At 43.3% G+C, this 14,599-nt stretch overlaps 2 long non-coding RNA genes across 2 annotated transcripts in view; one reads left to right on the top strand and one right to left on the bottom strand.

Moving 5' to 3' along the window:
• The first annotated feature begins 1,789 nt into the window (after window positions 1-1,789).
• On the top strand, window positions 1,790-7,760 carry LOC145424574 (uncharacterized). The gene is made up of 2 exons (XR_013905654.1): window positions 1,790-2,556; window positions 7,186-7,760. It is a non-coding gene; the product is annotated as an uncharacterized LOC145424574 (long non-coding RNA).
• A 2,497-nt stretch (window positions 7,761-10,257) lies between these two features.
• The window catches only part of LOC145425123 (uncharacterized), a 4,933-nt gene continuing 591 nt past the window's right edge, over window positions 10,258-14,599 (bottom strand). Inside the window, exons 1-2 of the long non-coding RNA XR_013905790.1 lie at window positions 14,222-14,599; window positions 10,258-14,073 (exon numbers count right to left, since the gene is read on the bottom strand). The exon at window positions 14,222-14,599 is cut by the window's right edge and continues 591 nt beyond it. This is a non-coding gene — a long non-coding RNA (uncharacterized LOC145425123). The remainder of the gene's footprint in view (window positions 14,074-14,221) is intronic.

Here is a 14,599-nt window from a genome sequence, read left to right as displayed (position 1 = left end):
GCCCCTAGCCCTGCCAGTGTAGCAGAAATGATGAGGATGATGATGCAGCAGCAGCCGTTCTTCTCTGCCTGAGTAGCTTAATGTTGTTCGTGTGTAATTTACGTTGAGTAGGCTAACCACGTTATTACATTAATGCATGTAAGGTGAACTAGCAAACATCATCATAGCTACATGCTGCTGTCTTCTTGTTTGATGACAGATACTCCCTTCACCCTGGCCAAAAAGGCTAAAATGACCAAAGGAAAAGTGGGAAACAGCTAAACATGAGAGGTTTTTGGACAAAGTTTGTGTTTTTTCCATTGTTTAAGCACTGCTTCCAGCCAAGAGTGATACCATATATGCCCCATAGCTGCAGAAAAGGCTAACATTGTTATCTTTTTACAAAAAAACAGCTGAACATGAGAGGTTTTTGGACCAATTTTGTGTTCTCCATTCGTTAAGCACCGGTTTGAGCACCGGCACCGTTTCAAAAGTAACGGTTTTATCCGATACCGGTTTGGCACCGGTATCGGATAAAACCTAAATGATACCCATCCCTATTAGTAATAAGAGCCTTCTTGTAGTTCCACTAAACTGCACGATAAATCATAGAAGTAATTCAGACAGGGAGTTTTACAGTGGGGCAAAAAAGTATTTAGTCAGCCACCGATTGTGCAAGTTCCCCCACCTAAAATGATGACAGAGGTCAGTAATTTGCACCAGAGGTACACGTCAACTGTGAGAGACAGAATGTGAAAAAAAAATCCATGAATTCACATGGTAGGATTTGTAAAGAATGTAAGTAATGGTAATGGTAAATGGTAAATGCACTGGTTCTTATATAGCACTTATATAGCACTCTTCTACCCTCCCTAAGCACTAAACCAGTTCCAGAGCATCTAATAAAAGCACTGGCAGCAACAGGGGCCAGTATCCCGCCCAAGGTGACTTTGGCACGCAGACTGGAGCAGCCGGGGATCGAACTACCGACTGACGTCCTGAGCCACAGTCGCCTCTTTTCCAGTAGAACATAACTGCCTCAGCTCAACTTGACTCTACTCGACTCTGTCTCTCAGTTACAGTTGAGCACCACCTCAGTGTGGGTGGGGCTGTTACAGCAACACAACCTGGAAGTCCCGTGATGTCATTTGTATGTGACGCAAACACAACAAGCGATGACATCCCGGTGATGGAACATCTGCACCCCGTCACTGGACTTCCTGTGTAGCCGTTTCCCTCGTTGCCAGGCAGGTTTGAGTCTTGAAGGGTTCGCTCTCATAACTGATCCAGTGATGTCACTTCCTGGCCATCAGCGGCATGTATCTGGGACACAAACTGGGCTTGGAACTGGGTGAGAGATGAAACTCTGAGAAGCTCTTCAGACGACGCTGACCTGCATGACTGAGGACCTGCACAGACTTGCTGCCTCGCTCTTTGTGAGGAACGTCCTTCAGGAGTATGAAAGGGAAACTAGCAGTTTATTGAAACCAGCTCCGCTTCAACCTCAGATGACTGAGTAGTAGTCGACTGACCGACCAAAACACGGTGACTTCATATCACAGGAAATATTCAGCTCAGGCTTCTGTCTGACGCTTTGCTGTCTCACATTTAAATCACAAAGGTTGTTTCTACAAACACCCACTCATCTATCGTCCTCTTACACACCGGTCACAGACCCACTGCTGAACTCACAATATCATTTATTTTGTGTGTTTGTTACACAGGAAAGCTGTTATTGATCAGTTTGAGAGTAAAACAGAAACTGTGAGTGTAAATGTGGAGATTGCAGTCGTTTCATGCTGTAACCTACAAAATGCTTTGTGCAGACGAGTCAGTGAAATCAATCAATCATCGTGATTTCTTTAGCTCATGAACACCGTGTGGGGTCAGTGTTAACAACATGGTGCAGAAAGGAAACACAAGCGTGGAGTCGGTGGGATTGTGCAAACAGTGGCTCGTGCATCAATCAGCTCCAGCTGTGATGCATCTCTTTGATTAGTGGGAGCAGCAAACTCCATCCAGACAGCTTCCTTTGTTTTTTTCAGTTGACTGATCGATCAGCGCACAGCTCCGTTTAGCACACACGCCATCTTTAACGACGGCGTGGAGTCTGTGCCCTGTTCCTCCCACACACGAGTGTTCGTTCATGTTCGGCCTTGTGTCTGAGCGTTTCCTCTCGGTGTGTCTGTAACGAGGAAGCCACGGGCAGGTCGCACACAAACGTATGGCAGCCGAGTGTGCGAGTGTGGCAACGTGTGGCAACTATTCCGGTTTGCCAGCGACGTTTCCAGATAAACACTGGTGGCAGCTGCTGCCATGGCAACACCATTGTGCTCCCTCCCTCCCTCGCTCGTCTCCCCTCCCTCTCCCCAACCACTCCTCTCTCTCATGCTCCGCCGGCTCAGAGAGCGAGGACCAGAGAGGAGAGAGGTCAGCTCGATTCAGAGGACAGAAAGAAGAAAGGAATAACCCGGAGTGGACGGGGACAGGATGAGCGAGGACAGCCACTCCCACTACAGGCTGGACCCCAGCGATCGCCTCAACGGGCTGGGACAGAGGAGGAAGAGACCCAAGAAGGTAAACGAATAGATGGAGAGCAACGTGGTGCAAAGTGTGTAAGGATGGAGCACCCCACCCTGCAAAAAGAGAAAGGAGGTGGGGTTAGGTGGGGTTTGTTTATGTGCAGACGAGCGTCCACATGATGTTAGGAGCACCGAACCATCCGAACTCTCACCCCATCGTCTCCTGTGGAGTGTGTGGCTGCTCCCCCACAGCAGCTGTATCCTCTCTCATATCCTCCGTCTCCTGGTGTTGTGTTGCTCCACAGTGAGTCGTAGTAGGAGGCTCACATGCTGTCAGGGTGGGTCCCTGCTCGCTCTTTGTGTGCCTGTCGTTGGGGGTTTTGGTGTTTGCAGCTATCAGGAGGTTTGTGTTGTAGCCTGATGTGAGAAGTGTTGTTATTATCATCATTTTTAACATTTCTGCACCGCTACAATAAACAGACACACACCCATCAGCCTGTTTACAGATCTATACGCTCATAAAGACGTGAAACACACATTGCACAAATCTACTATAACGTGTTCATATGTGTTATAAAATAAAGAGGTAAAGTATTAGCTGTTCAGGTTGATTCATAAATATGACCTCAGCACGTGAAATCCTTCTGCTGACATCCGTAAAAGCTCGTCAGACCAACGAAGCCGTACAACACAAATAACCAGACCAAACCAGGGTTGTGCGTCTGTTGTTGAGAACATTGTCAGTAAACCACAGATCAGTGTTTATGTACCAGTGACGTCCTGTCAGTCTCGATGTAACGATTCCTGACAGCGCGTCTTTGTGTGCCACCTGCTCGCTCAGCAGCTACACAACCCAGGAGCTCAGTTTTGAAACAAACCTTAGCACAGTGTTTGTGTGTCCGCCGGGAGTGATGTCTCACTCCGTTTCCATCCTTTTCTCGTGAACAGTGATCTGGTGTTTCTGAGGACACAGAAGCATCCAGCGTCATTATTTTTGTGTATGTCGTGTGAGCTGAGAGTGGAGCGCTGCAACCAAAGGTAGTGAGTGCGTCAGCCTTTAATGTCACGGCTGGGTGTGCGATCGTGTCACCGCTGAACTCGTGAGAGTTTGTCTCAGGGATCTTTAATTTGAAGTCAGGTAAACAGCAGCAATCATCCAGTGAACTAACAGAACATTCAGGAGCAGTTTACTCTCATGAATGTCAGACAAACTGAGGTTTGTGTGTCAGTTAGATTCTTTAAGTCATTAAAGTGTCTCTGTTAGGAAAAGCATCTGTTTCCTCCACTTCTGCAGAACTGCGTGACCTGTAGCATCATTGCAGGAAGTATCCTGTGACAATGAGTGACTGCACATCATCATTATCAACACATAAACCTGTGGTCTGGACCTGCAGTTCTTATTTTTACTGTCTGGTTTTGTGTAAAGCAGCACTTCAGTAAGCACCTGTGAAGCACACAGTCATAGTCGAGTAAGGAAGCGATCCATATGTGAAACATATTCCACGTCTACAGGATAGTGGAGGTTACATGGGTCAACCTGGCAAACTGTACCAGCACATGTGATCACACTGATAGCAGAACACAGGTATGTGAGTCTCTACGACGAGGTCAGAAACCAGTAACAAATGTTTCATGTGATTCGTTTTTCTCCAGTTTGTCTGCAGTGAACCTTAAATACTCACTGAACCAGCTGTTTCCTGATGTGGTGACGTGTGTCGGTGATGAAGCCAACACTCTGTCCAGTGTTGGGCAAGTTACTTGAAAACAGTAATCAGTAACTAATTACTTCCCCAAAAAAGTAATCCCGTTACTTTACTGATTACTTATTTTCAAAAGTAATTAATTACTTAGTTACTTTTTAAAAACACGATTTCCAACCTGAGTAGGTGATAAAGCGATAGATCTTTCAGCCCAATTCTACTTTTTCTACATAATCCATCATACAAAATGTAATCAAATGGAAAAGTCTCTTTTTAAAACTTGTTTTATTAGATTTAATCTTTTAACTTTATGCATCAAGCAAACATTTAATTATCTGCAACATTCTCTGACTGGAAGAAATTAGTTTAACATTTAAACCTATTTTCTGCACATTCCAGCACATAAAATAAAATATTTTGTGTGTTTACACTCAGTCTTTCAAATAGATGCAAGTAAAACACAGCAGAAAATAAATAAAGTCAAAGACTCAGCGGTCCTGTTGCTCTATTTTCACCTGTAAAGCAGGAGTGGGGCAGGCGGAGGGTTACCCTGGTGCAGGTGTGCCGCGGTCAGTGGAAGAATCCGCGAGTTTCTCTGTGAGTTTCCCATTACGTCGTAGCTACTCGGTGCTTGTTGGAAGTTTAGGGGTTTTTTCGCTGTAAAAAGAAGTTTTCTTCCCACGCACAGCGGACACTAATGTTTTTGTCACTTTGTATGGAATCAAACTCAAAGTAAGGTCAGTACTTCCACGCTTTAAACGCTGCACGCTCATACTCTCTCTGCACTCGATATGTGATCCATTGTTGATCTGCACACAGCTGTTGTCACTAACGGCGCACTCGCTTACGTCACTGTCATGAGACATTCTCGCAAAAAAATCACGGTTTTAGTAACGCAGTAACGCAGCGTTCCTACGGGAAAGTAACGGTAATCTAATTACTGTTTTTGCAATAGTAATCCCTTACTTTACTCGTTACTTCAAAAAAATAATCGGATTACGCGTTACTGGAGCGTTGTTCTCCTCTGTAACAAAGCAGTGATAAAGGAATAGATGCTGATTTTATTAACTTGTGTCTTTGTGCTGCTGGATTCAGTCTGAAGCAGGCAGCAGTGCTGAACCTACCAGTGTAAATGTGATGGTGGAAGCAGAGGCCAGCACTTGGCAGTGCTAAACACAATAAAAGACTCACAAGTTCCTGCTCAAAGGTCAGCTGCCTTCAGATCAATCATTAACCTGCAGCAGGTTGTGGCCTGATGTGTTTGTAAGAGTTTCACTTTCAGGAGGAGAAGATTTAAACGAGTCACACAAATGTGAACTACAAAGTCTGTGACACACAATTTATGCAAACTGCATGAAATCTGACCTGAAGAAATCCAGTCTTCTGCCTGTTGTGGTTGTGACAGCTGCTCGTAGGAGAGTTTGTTTGTAGGAGGTGGAGATGTTCTCAGATCAAGTGCGTAATCGTCTCTTTGTGTAGACGCTAAAAGCTGTGAGCCAAAACTCTCTGCTCTGAAACTCTTCACTCAGTCCTCACGCTGAGAGTTTAGAGGCTGAACTTCTTGTTCCTCCATAACACTTTTCATGAAACAGCAGAAATGAGCTTGTGTTTCTCAGCAGTGCGCACACAGAGAACCGATCCTCTCTGCTCAGTCTGAACAAATCAAAGTGAAACGTCAGTGAAAACACAGCTGCTGATCAAACTGTGTCAGATTAATGCCTCAATGTTTCACTGTGAGGTTAAAAAATACATAAAAATGATTTAAAGAAGTAGGAGGCAGATTTTCACAATAAGAGCACTTTTAATTCAGTTAATGTCAAACTGTCATCAACACCTCTGTGTTGTCTCCGTCTCTGAGCAGATTCAGGCATTACTCAAATAATAAAGGCTTTTTTTCACTATTATACTTTTCATTAGTCTCCAGGTTGATGATTATAAACAGAATTATTAAAGTTTTTATCATTTCAGGCTGAAAATCAACATGAATTTGGTTCTAATCAAAGAAGCTGCTTTAATGTGTGTCATTAAAATCCTCACACAGACTTAAAAAGGCGACATTAACATTAAAATAAATGAAAGAAGCTTCAGCTGAGAGCTTCATGCAGTCATCATCAGCAGCTCATAGCAGTCACAGCTCTTTATTACGCAGCTTTGCAGGAATTAAAGTGGCTGAAGTGTCAGAGTTTGTGTGAGAAGCTGCTTCATGGACAGCTGTACACCCGTCTTTATTATTTCTTCATAAATCAAACACACAGGTTTGTCTGCAGATGATTTAAAGTGTGTCGTTGTGCAGTTAAAGCTGTTTGTGTGACGCCCTGACCTCCTGTGAATGAAACAGCCAATCAGATCCATCAGAGAGAGAGCAGGAAGTGTTGTGTGTTTGTGACAGAACAAGGAAACAGTGATGATGATGAACATAAAGGTCCTCTGATGTTTCCTGTTACAGTAACGCTTGTTCATCTGTTGCTCTCCTACACTTTCCTATAAATAAAGGAGAAAAAGTCCGTTTAGTTTCATTTCCTACAGCTCAGAGTTACACTTCACATTCCTGCTGTCACATCAAAAAGCTTCACTTTGGTCCAACATCTACATGTTAACATGAAACACAGAGAGACTCAGAACATCTGGAACATCTGCACTTTGACCCAAACTGTTATAGCAGGATATTTTCTGCATATTTCTTATGTTGGACCTGTTTGAACTGTAAACGACCTGTAATCATCTGTAAATGGTGTGAGACACACTGAGGCCACCTACAGGGCAGCTGGGGAACAGCAGGGATCTGAAATCATACGAGATGTTAGTGAGAAGTTAGAACAAACGGACTTAAGATGGCTCGAAGTGATCAAAGTTGGTCTAAAACAGAAGATAAATCCAAAGCAGCATCAGATGAATGTTACCATTTCCAGTTACGGTGCCCTTCATCTAATATGGAAATGTGTTGGTTTTTTTTGCCGTGTTGTTGTTCTTCCTATTGTGTTTAGGCCAGAGATGCTCTTCAAACAGCTGACAGACATGACCACATTACAAGAACATGGTGTGAGTCCGATTTGATATTCCAGTCAACGCTGAGAGACCTTAACCAGGAAGTCAGAGGTCAGCTGATGCTGCGAGCAGGAAGCGAACCAAGGGAAAGGTCCACTCTACTCAATCTCAAAGAAAATATGCTGGTATTTGTTGATGTTGATGGTACAATAAAAATATATAATATAATAAATAATAAAATATCATGTGATGATGAGATGTGTTGTTGGTGTTTGTATTTTCTGTAAATGTCTTTTTTAATGTAAATGCTTTGTTCCAGACGGACAGGGAATCAGTTGCTGTACGATGACATCATCTTGATGTTGACGAGGAGGGCGAGAAAAACTAGTTTTGTCCTGCAGATGGCGATCTTGCACCGTGTTCAGAGAGCCGACACTTTGATGGTGCTGCTCTACTCAGCTTACTTTAGCCTGGGTTGGACTCTATATGAGCAGCTTCCACTCTGGTTTCACTCTTAAACACACTTGTTTGATTTCACTTGTAAAAGTTGAAGAATAAATATTTTATTACAAAATTATTTGTTGATGCATTTTTTTACGGTCAAATATCTTGTTTGATTTGAGGAATGAACTGTTAGGGTGGAAAAACTGAATCAGGCTAAAATAGTGGTGCTTTATATCAGTGAAGATGTATAATGTAATTTAAAATGTTGATGATGGGTTGTAGTGGGCTTGTACTTACAAAACTGCCTCATTTTATTGGAACGATCCACAGTTGCATCCATTCACGGATGACATCTGACATCATTTGACATCTGGTCTGAACACGTTTGTACACAAGATGCCTCAGTTCTGGATGTTCCCACAGACTCCTCTGTGCACCTAAAGAAAAGGTCAAGGGTCAGCAGCACATGTAGTTGGGACAATTCTTCAGTCGCACAAACTACACAATGATTTTCCTCCAATGACGACTTTTCACTTGCAGAAATGGTCCTGTGTGATTTCCAGGCTGTGATATAAAAACTAGTTCCTAATGGCAGCGACTCACTCAGTAAACATGTGTTTCCTTCACCAACCTCACACACAGATCCAATAAGATCAGGAAGTGGGCAGTATAGTACAATATGTGTTATTCTGTGCTGCACTGCCCAAACTAAAGATCTGCTGAAGTGTTGGAAATGATCCAGATGTTTATTTTGGACGATACAGCAGAAGATCAGACATGAAAGTGGAGATAACACAGAAGACCTGCAGCAAAGGTCAGAGGTCAGACTGGGCCCCTGGATTCAACAATGAGCCAATGATCATCAAGCAGTGACTAAAGCAGAGCCCTGACGTTCTGACATTCATCACACAGTCAGAACAAATGTCTGCTGATGACTTCATCTCATGAAACGACTGATAGATGTCAGTTCATTGATCAGCTGAGCTGCTGATCTTCATCGTCACAGAAACATTCAGCTTGTTTCAATCAGTAAATAACTCCCACTACTCCCAGTTTGAACTGTTCCCACTCAAAATGCTGTGAGAACAATGATCATTGTAGAACTTCACAAACATCACGTGTTGTTTTCCACATGTAAGATCAGCAAACACACAGAAACTTCCTGTTGCCACACACGGCCTCTAAAATCTCTTCCACGCTTTCTGTCTGAAGTCCACTCTCTGTGTCGGATCCACAGGAAACAACAAGATCTTATTAACATGGTTTTCAATGTGTCTCCTTCCAAAAAGTCCAACCAATGAACAAATGTGTGTATTTGTGGAGGCCGAACAAAAGCATGACACATTTCTCTGTTTCTATAAACTGGAGTCAAACACAAACATGAAGAGTTTCACTGACAGACTCCAAAATGCCCCCACAGTGGATCAAAGGGAAATCCTACAGTGTGGCCAGAGACTCTTAATGGCTCCAACATCAACACATCCACAATGTTGGATCCAGTTCTGCCTCACAGAGTTACTAAGACACACCCTCTGCCAGCATCACAACAGCTCCACCTGCTTCACCTGCCTCCTCAGCATCTGTACACCTGAAGAGAAAAGAAAGGCTCCAACAGCTCAAATCTACAAAGGATTCATGAAGTTTCATCCAACAATAACATGTTTGCCTTCCACACTTCTGTTATTCATGATCACAAACACAAAGAACTTGTGCAGCCCTGATATCAGCCCTAATATATGAGTGTGTTTGCCCAAAGACTGAAACAGCATCAACATGACAGCTGTAAGAAATCTTCTCTCAGCCTTGTTTGGCAGAAGATCCCTGCAACAAAGATTGTAGCTGAAAGATGACGTGTGTAAAGTTTGCTCTGTGGGAGGGTCGAGGCTGTTTTTAGACCTTTGATAGTTTCCAATCCAGTTCTGACAGACAGGAATAAAAACAACATCATTAAGATCAGATCATGGAGCTGTTTGCTGCCTTGTTTCTATCTTCACATTACAAGACTTTACTACAATAAAGATGCTGACATGTATCTGTAGCAACAACATCATTGAATCTAGAACAACTGGAGCCAAACCAGTGGCTCTGCTGGGATCACTGGTGAGCCAACACTTCCTTGTTGATGCAGATTTCAGGGCTTCCTTTTGCTCCTCCGTTATAACTGTTCTCTCTTCTCAACACATGATGACACAAAGGAATCAGCAGTGACAAAGATGATGCTGAAGAGAAGCACACACTTCACACATATAACAGACCAGTGCAGTTACACACACCTCTGCTCGACATCAGGCCTCAAACAAAGACACAAAACACTAACTTGACTCTAAACAGAAGAAACGAGCAGCTGTTTCTGTTCTGTGCTTATTTATATTTGACACACATGCTTCTCTTTGTGCAAACACACATCGCACTATAAGGGTAACCTCGCACACAATGATTGGACAGCACAGTGATGATGCTGGGAGATCCTATACGCAGCAACACAGAAACACTGAGAACTTTAAACAATGATGGAAAGTGTTATAAATGACTTGTTGGCCTCTGATCTGTCACAAACAGCTGAAACGTGTCTCTCATGAGTCACATGAAGGTTTTTGACAGAAAGGACAAAAAGTAGCTGCAGTCAGTTTGTGTCATTTTTATATTTATTCATCTGGGAGAAAAATCTGAGGGACATTAAAATGTGTTTTCAACAGAGACAAGAACATGAATATAACAGAACAGGTAAATGAACATGTTTCAAGTAAACAGCTGGACTGATCAGGTCCAAACACAGAGTGATAAACTTGTCAAACAGCTGTCATATCTTTATATAGAAGCTCTTTATAAATGCTGCTCACTGCAGTCTGTTTACTAATAATGTCAAAGTGTTAGAAACACAGAAACATCAGAATGGTCTTTGTTCACAGAAACCTGTCTGGGATCCTTTGTTGTTCTTTTGATGCAGAGTTACATTATAAATATAAAGAGTTATTTCAGAGTCTCATCAGTTTTCCTGCATGTCTTTATTTAACACATCAGCAGGGCTGAAGCTCTCATGTTAAACACACACTGATCTATGGACACGTTCATGTGTTTCTAACAGAACCAGGCTGTTATCAGCCTGCACTAACATTATGTCACACACACTGAATGTAACAGTGACAGTTTACATCATCACACAATCAGCTGTGATTGTTTCACTGTCATCAAACGAGTCAACAGGAAGTAGAATCAATAGAAACCAATCATTTACTGACAGCATGTCTGATGGAAATAAGTGCAGATTATGTATGAAGTCTAACTGCACACAGTAACTGTGTTACAATAAGGACTTAACAGCGCCCTCTGCTGGAGTGTTTCAGTACTGCGTTAACTAGAATACACCACCTCCTCCTCACACCACCTGCTACAGCTCTACTCTTCTATGACTACAGTCATCCACAGCACTGATGTGAGGTCACATGGTTCATATGTAAGGAGCACAGCTGACCTCAGGTCAGTTTAATGACTGTGAGCAGCAGCTGTGTTATTGTCACTGTGACAGGGAGACACTCTCAGACACAGCGCTCATGTCAGCTTGTTCTCATGCAGGAGGATCAGGAGCTCCATGTTTGTCTTTCTGTTTGAATCATGATGTGTTTGTGCCATCAGAGTCTGTCATGAGTACTCAGGGTTTCACAGCAGCTCTTCTGGATGCTGACGAGGACTCCAACCTCATGTTTCACCTCTCTGAGCTTCTGATGTCTGTGAACACTCGTGTTTCTTCTCTGGGCTCATCTGGACAAAAACACCTTTCTGTGTTTGGCTGCAGCCTCATTCTGACTGACAGGAAGTGTGTTATCCATGAGCTGCACTTCTGTGAGGAAGTTTCCTGCTGTGTTTCCTGTCTGTGGACAAACACGAGTGTTCCAGCTGAGGACTTGCTTCCTTCCACCTGTCCATACAGGACATCACGCTGTCTGCAGCTCTGTAAATGCAGCTCCAGGTCCTTCCACGTGCTGCTCTGTATTTGTGCAGTTTGTAGTGTGTCCTGGGAAACGTAGCACACATGGTGTTCTTCTGCTGTTTCCTCCTTTCACTGAGTGTGAAACACTGACGCTGTGCTGTTGTTCACAGAGGGGAGCTGATTCTAGCTGCAGCTGGACTCTGTCATCTAACTGAATGTGTTGGTGCTGATCACGGGGCTCTGAGGGGGGAGCAGCAGGAGGACTCTGGATGCTGACGTCAGTGTATCTGTGGAAGCTCCCACAGCGTGTCTGTCATTCAATATTGTGCTGTATATTGTATCTATGCAAAGATGAACAGACTGTGTGTTCACTGGTCTCTGTGCTGCAGCTCTGATGTCATCATCACTCCCTCCTCCACCCTCAGCAGTCCCAGCATGCTGCTGTGGTGCACCCCACCCTCACTCTACACCTGAGCCACAGACCACACCCTCCACCTCAATATACACCACAGTTTTCTCTGCTGTGGAAATGAGATCAGGAGGAAATCATCATTATTATTATTTAATAAACGCTCACATTAATGTGGGCTTATTTGTTTCATATTAGAAACATTAGTTGAGTGTTTTTAGTATAAAATGGTCAAAGTCCCTCTTTTTGCTCCTCCCCTCACCTGTGGATGGGCGGTGCTGTTACCGTGGTGACAGCTTGGATGTGTTTCAGTCCTGCCTGGTTATCACTGCAGGAATCTTTCACATTTATTACAGGTAATAACTCTGATTTTTCTGTGTATTATGAACCAAATGTATCCTGATACACACAGAGATGGATGAGCAGAGGTTGTTTTTTGCAGTTTATGTAGTTACTATGGACTTAATGCACACATATTATTAAAATTAGGGCTATAACAGTTGTATTGATGTATAGCAACTTGAAATGCTCCCACAAATGGCTCCACAGCATGTAAAAATATAACAAAAGCTCTGGCGGACTTGGTTCTGTGGTCAGTCTTAAAGGGTGAAGTTAAACTCTGTAATCTTCACTGTGTCACAGAGTTCAGTGAGTCCCGTTATTCACAGTATCAATCAGATCATCAGAGAACAGCTGATCAGCAATCAGTGGTGCCAACAGCGCCTCCTGTGGTGAGAGGATGCAATAATGCAATGTAGCATTTTTCCACTCAACACTTGCAGTCATGGAAACTGTCTGCTGGATCTGTGTGACGTTGCTTTCTTGGTTAGAGTTCCTCACAAATGTCCAGATGATTCTTCTAATGAGGCGTCGACCATGTTTGCAGCTCTTTGGAAGAAAACGTCGCCCTTTGCCATCCTTACTTTTCTTTGACTTCTTCAAATGCAGCTGAACTCCAGCTGGTATTTTCTTGGACTTTGCAGCTGTTTCTGGTCATCAGTTCATTCCTGCAAACCTCTGAAGCTGAACAACAATGATGCTGCATTGCTGGCTGATCCCAAAAGGTTGATTCTGTTCATCTGGACGTTTTCAGAAACGTTTGCTCACTGATCAGGTGACTTCTTCAGTCTCAGCTGACTGCAGCTTTACAAGCTTACAAACAGCACATTTGCACAATGACTGAAAGCAGCAGCACCTGATATATATGATACTAATATAATACATATACATATATAATCCATACTAATGATGAAGGAACTGAGCTCACAGTCCATTGTTCATTCAGTGAACTACTCAGTTTATTTTGGGCCTCAGAAATGCTCACTCTGTTTGTACATCACTGTCAGCAATAGACTCATTCTGCTGTGTGGACAGGAACACATGTGACATCACTTCCTGTTTGTTTGTGACTGAAGAAGTTTACAAGGAATCATTTAGAAGAGTTTCAAACATCAACTGATTGAATCCATGAATCTGAAAACGTGTTTGTGAGTGAAAGAGACAGACATGTACAGACTGAACTATCTGTTCAACAGTCAGAGTGTTTCTGTAACAGGAGACACTCTTTACACTCCACTCAGCACAGGGACACTGAGGAACCAAAACCAAACCAAAACCCAGGATAAAGAGTTTGAGTGAATGTGGTGTTGAAGGTGTGGAGGTGGATCAGAGTGTCAGAGGAGACTCTGTAGAAGGACAGAGTGCCAGCAGGACAGTCCACATACACTGCTGCTCTGTTAGAGACAGAGGAGGAGGAGGAGGAGGAGATGGATGTTAGTATCTTATTGTGCCTGACAGAACGAGGACCATGATCAGTGCAGTACAGACTCCAGGACTGATCATTGTTTCCAAACACACAGTCAGCACTGTCTCCTTTCCTTCTGATGCTTCTGTAACTCACTGATATATAAACGTCTCCTCTCCACTCGACCTCCCAGTAACAGCGACCAGTCAGACCATTTCTACACAGCAGCTGATGAACATCAAATCTGTCTGGATGATCAGGATATGACTGAACCTCCTCCACACGTGTCACCTTCCTGTTGTTGTCAGACAGTTGGAGCTTTGTGTTCACTGTGTTTGTGTCGATTGTGAGTTGACAGGAATCTGATGGAGAGAACAAACACAATCCAGCTGCAGTTATTGATCCATCATCTGTTCATTGATTGACACTTTGATGATGACTCCTGACATGATGAAGATGGTTGAATGTGTGCTGCTTTGTTTTCATGAATCCCATTAAAAACACACTTACACTTCCTCAGACCTGGTCTCAACCATCGGACTCCAGCAGGCTCCACCCTGAAAGGAGGAGGGGGGTCAGAGCAGCACAGTCAGCATGCACACATGGACATTACATGGCTCTCACACACACACTGTTACACACTGAGCTCAAAGCTCGGCTCCACTGTTTTATTCAAAGAAATCTACATTTATTTATCAGCACATTTAAAAACAGCTTGAGCCAAAGTGCTGCACAGAGTAGAGAGAAAATAGGAAACATACACAGTAATGACTATAAAGACTGGTCAGGATTGAAAGCTACAGAGTACAAATGTGTTTCCAACCGGCTTTTAAAAATGTCCAGTGTTGGTGACGACCTGATGTGAAGGGCGACTGTTCCAGAGTTTGG

Source organism: Astatotilapia calliptera, chromosome 3, assembly GCF_964374335.1.
Source record: "Astatotilapia calliptera chromosome 3, fAstCal68.1, whole genome shotgun sequence".
Taxonomy (NCBI): Eukaryota; Metazoa; Chordata; class Actinopteri; order Cichliformes; family Cichlidae; genus Astatotilapia; species Astatotilapia calliptera.
The sequence above is the reverse complement of the archived record's forward strand: the minus strand, read 5'-3'. Positions and strand labels throughout refer to the sequence as shown.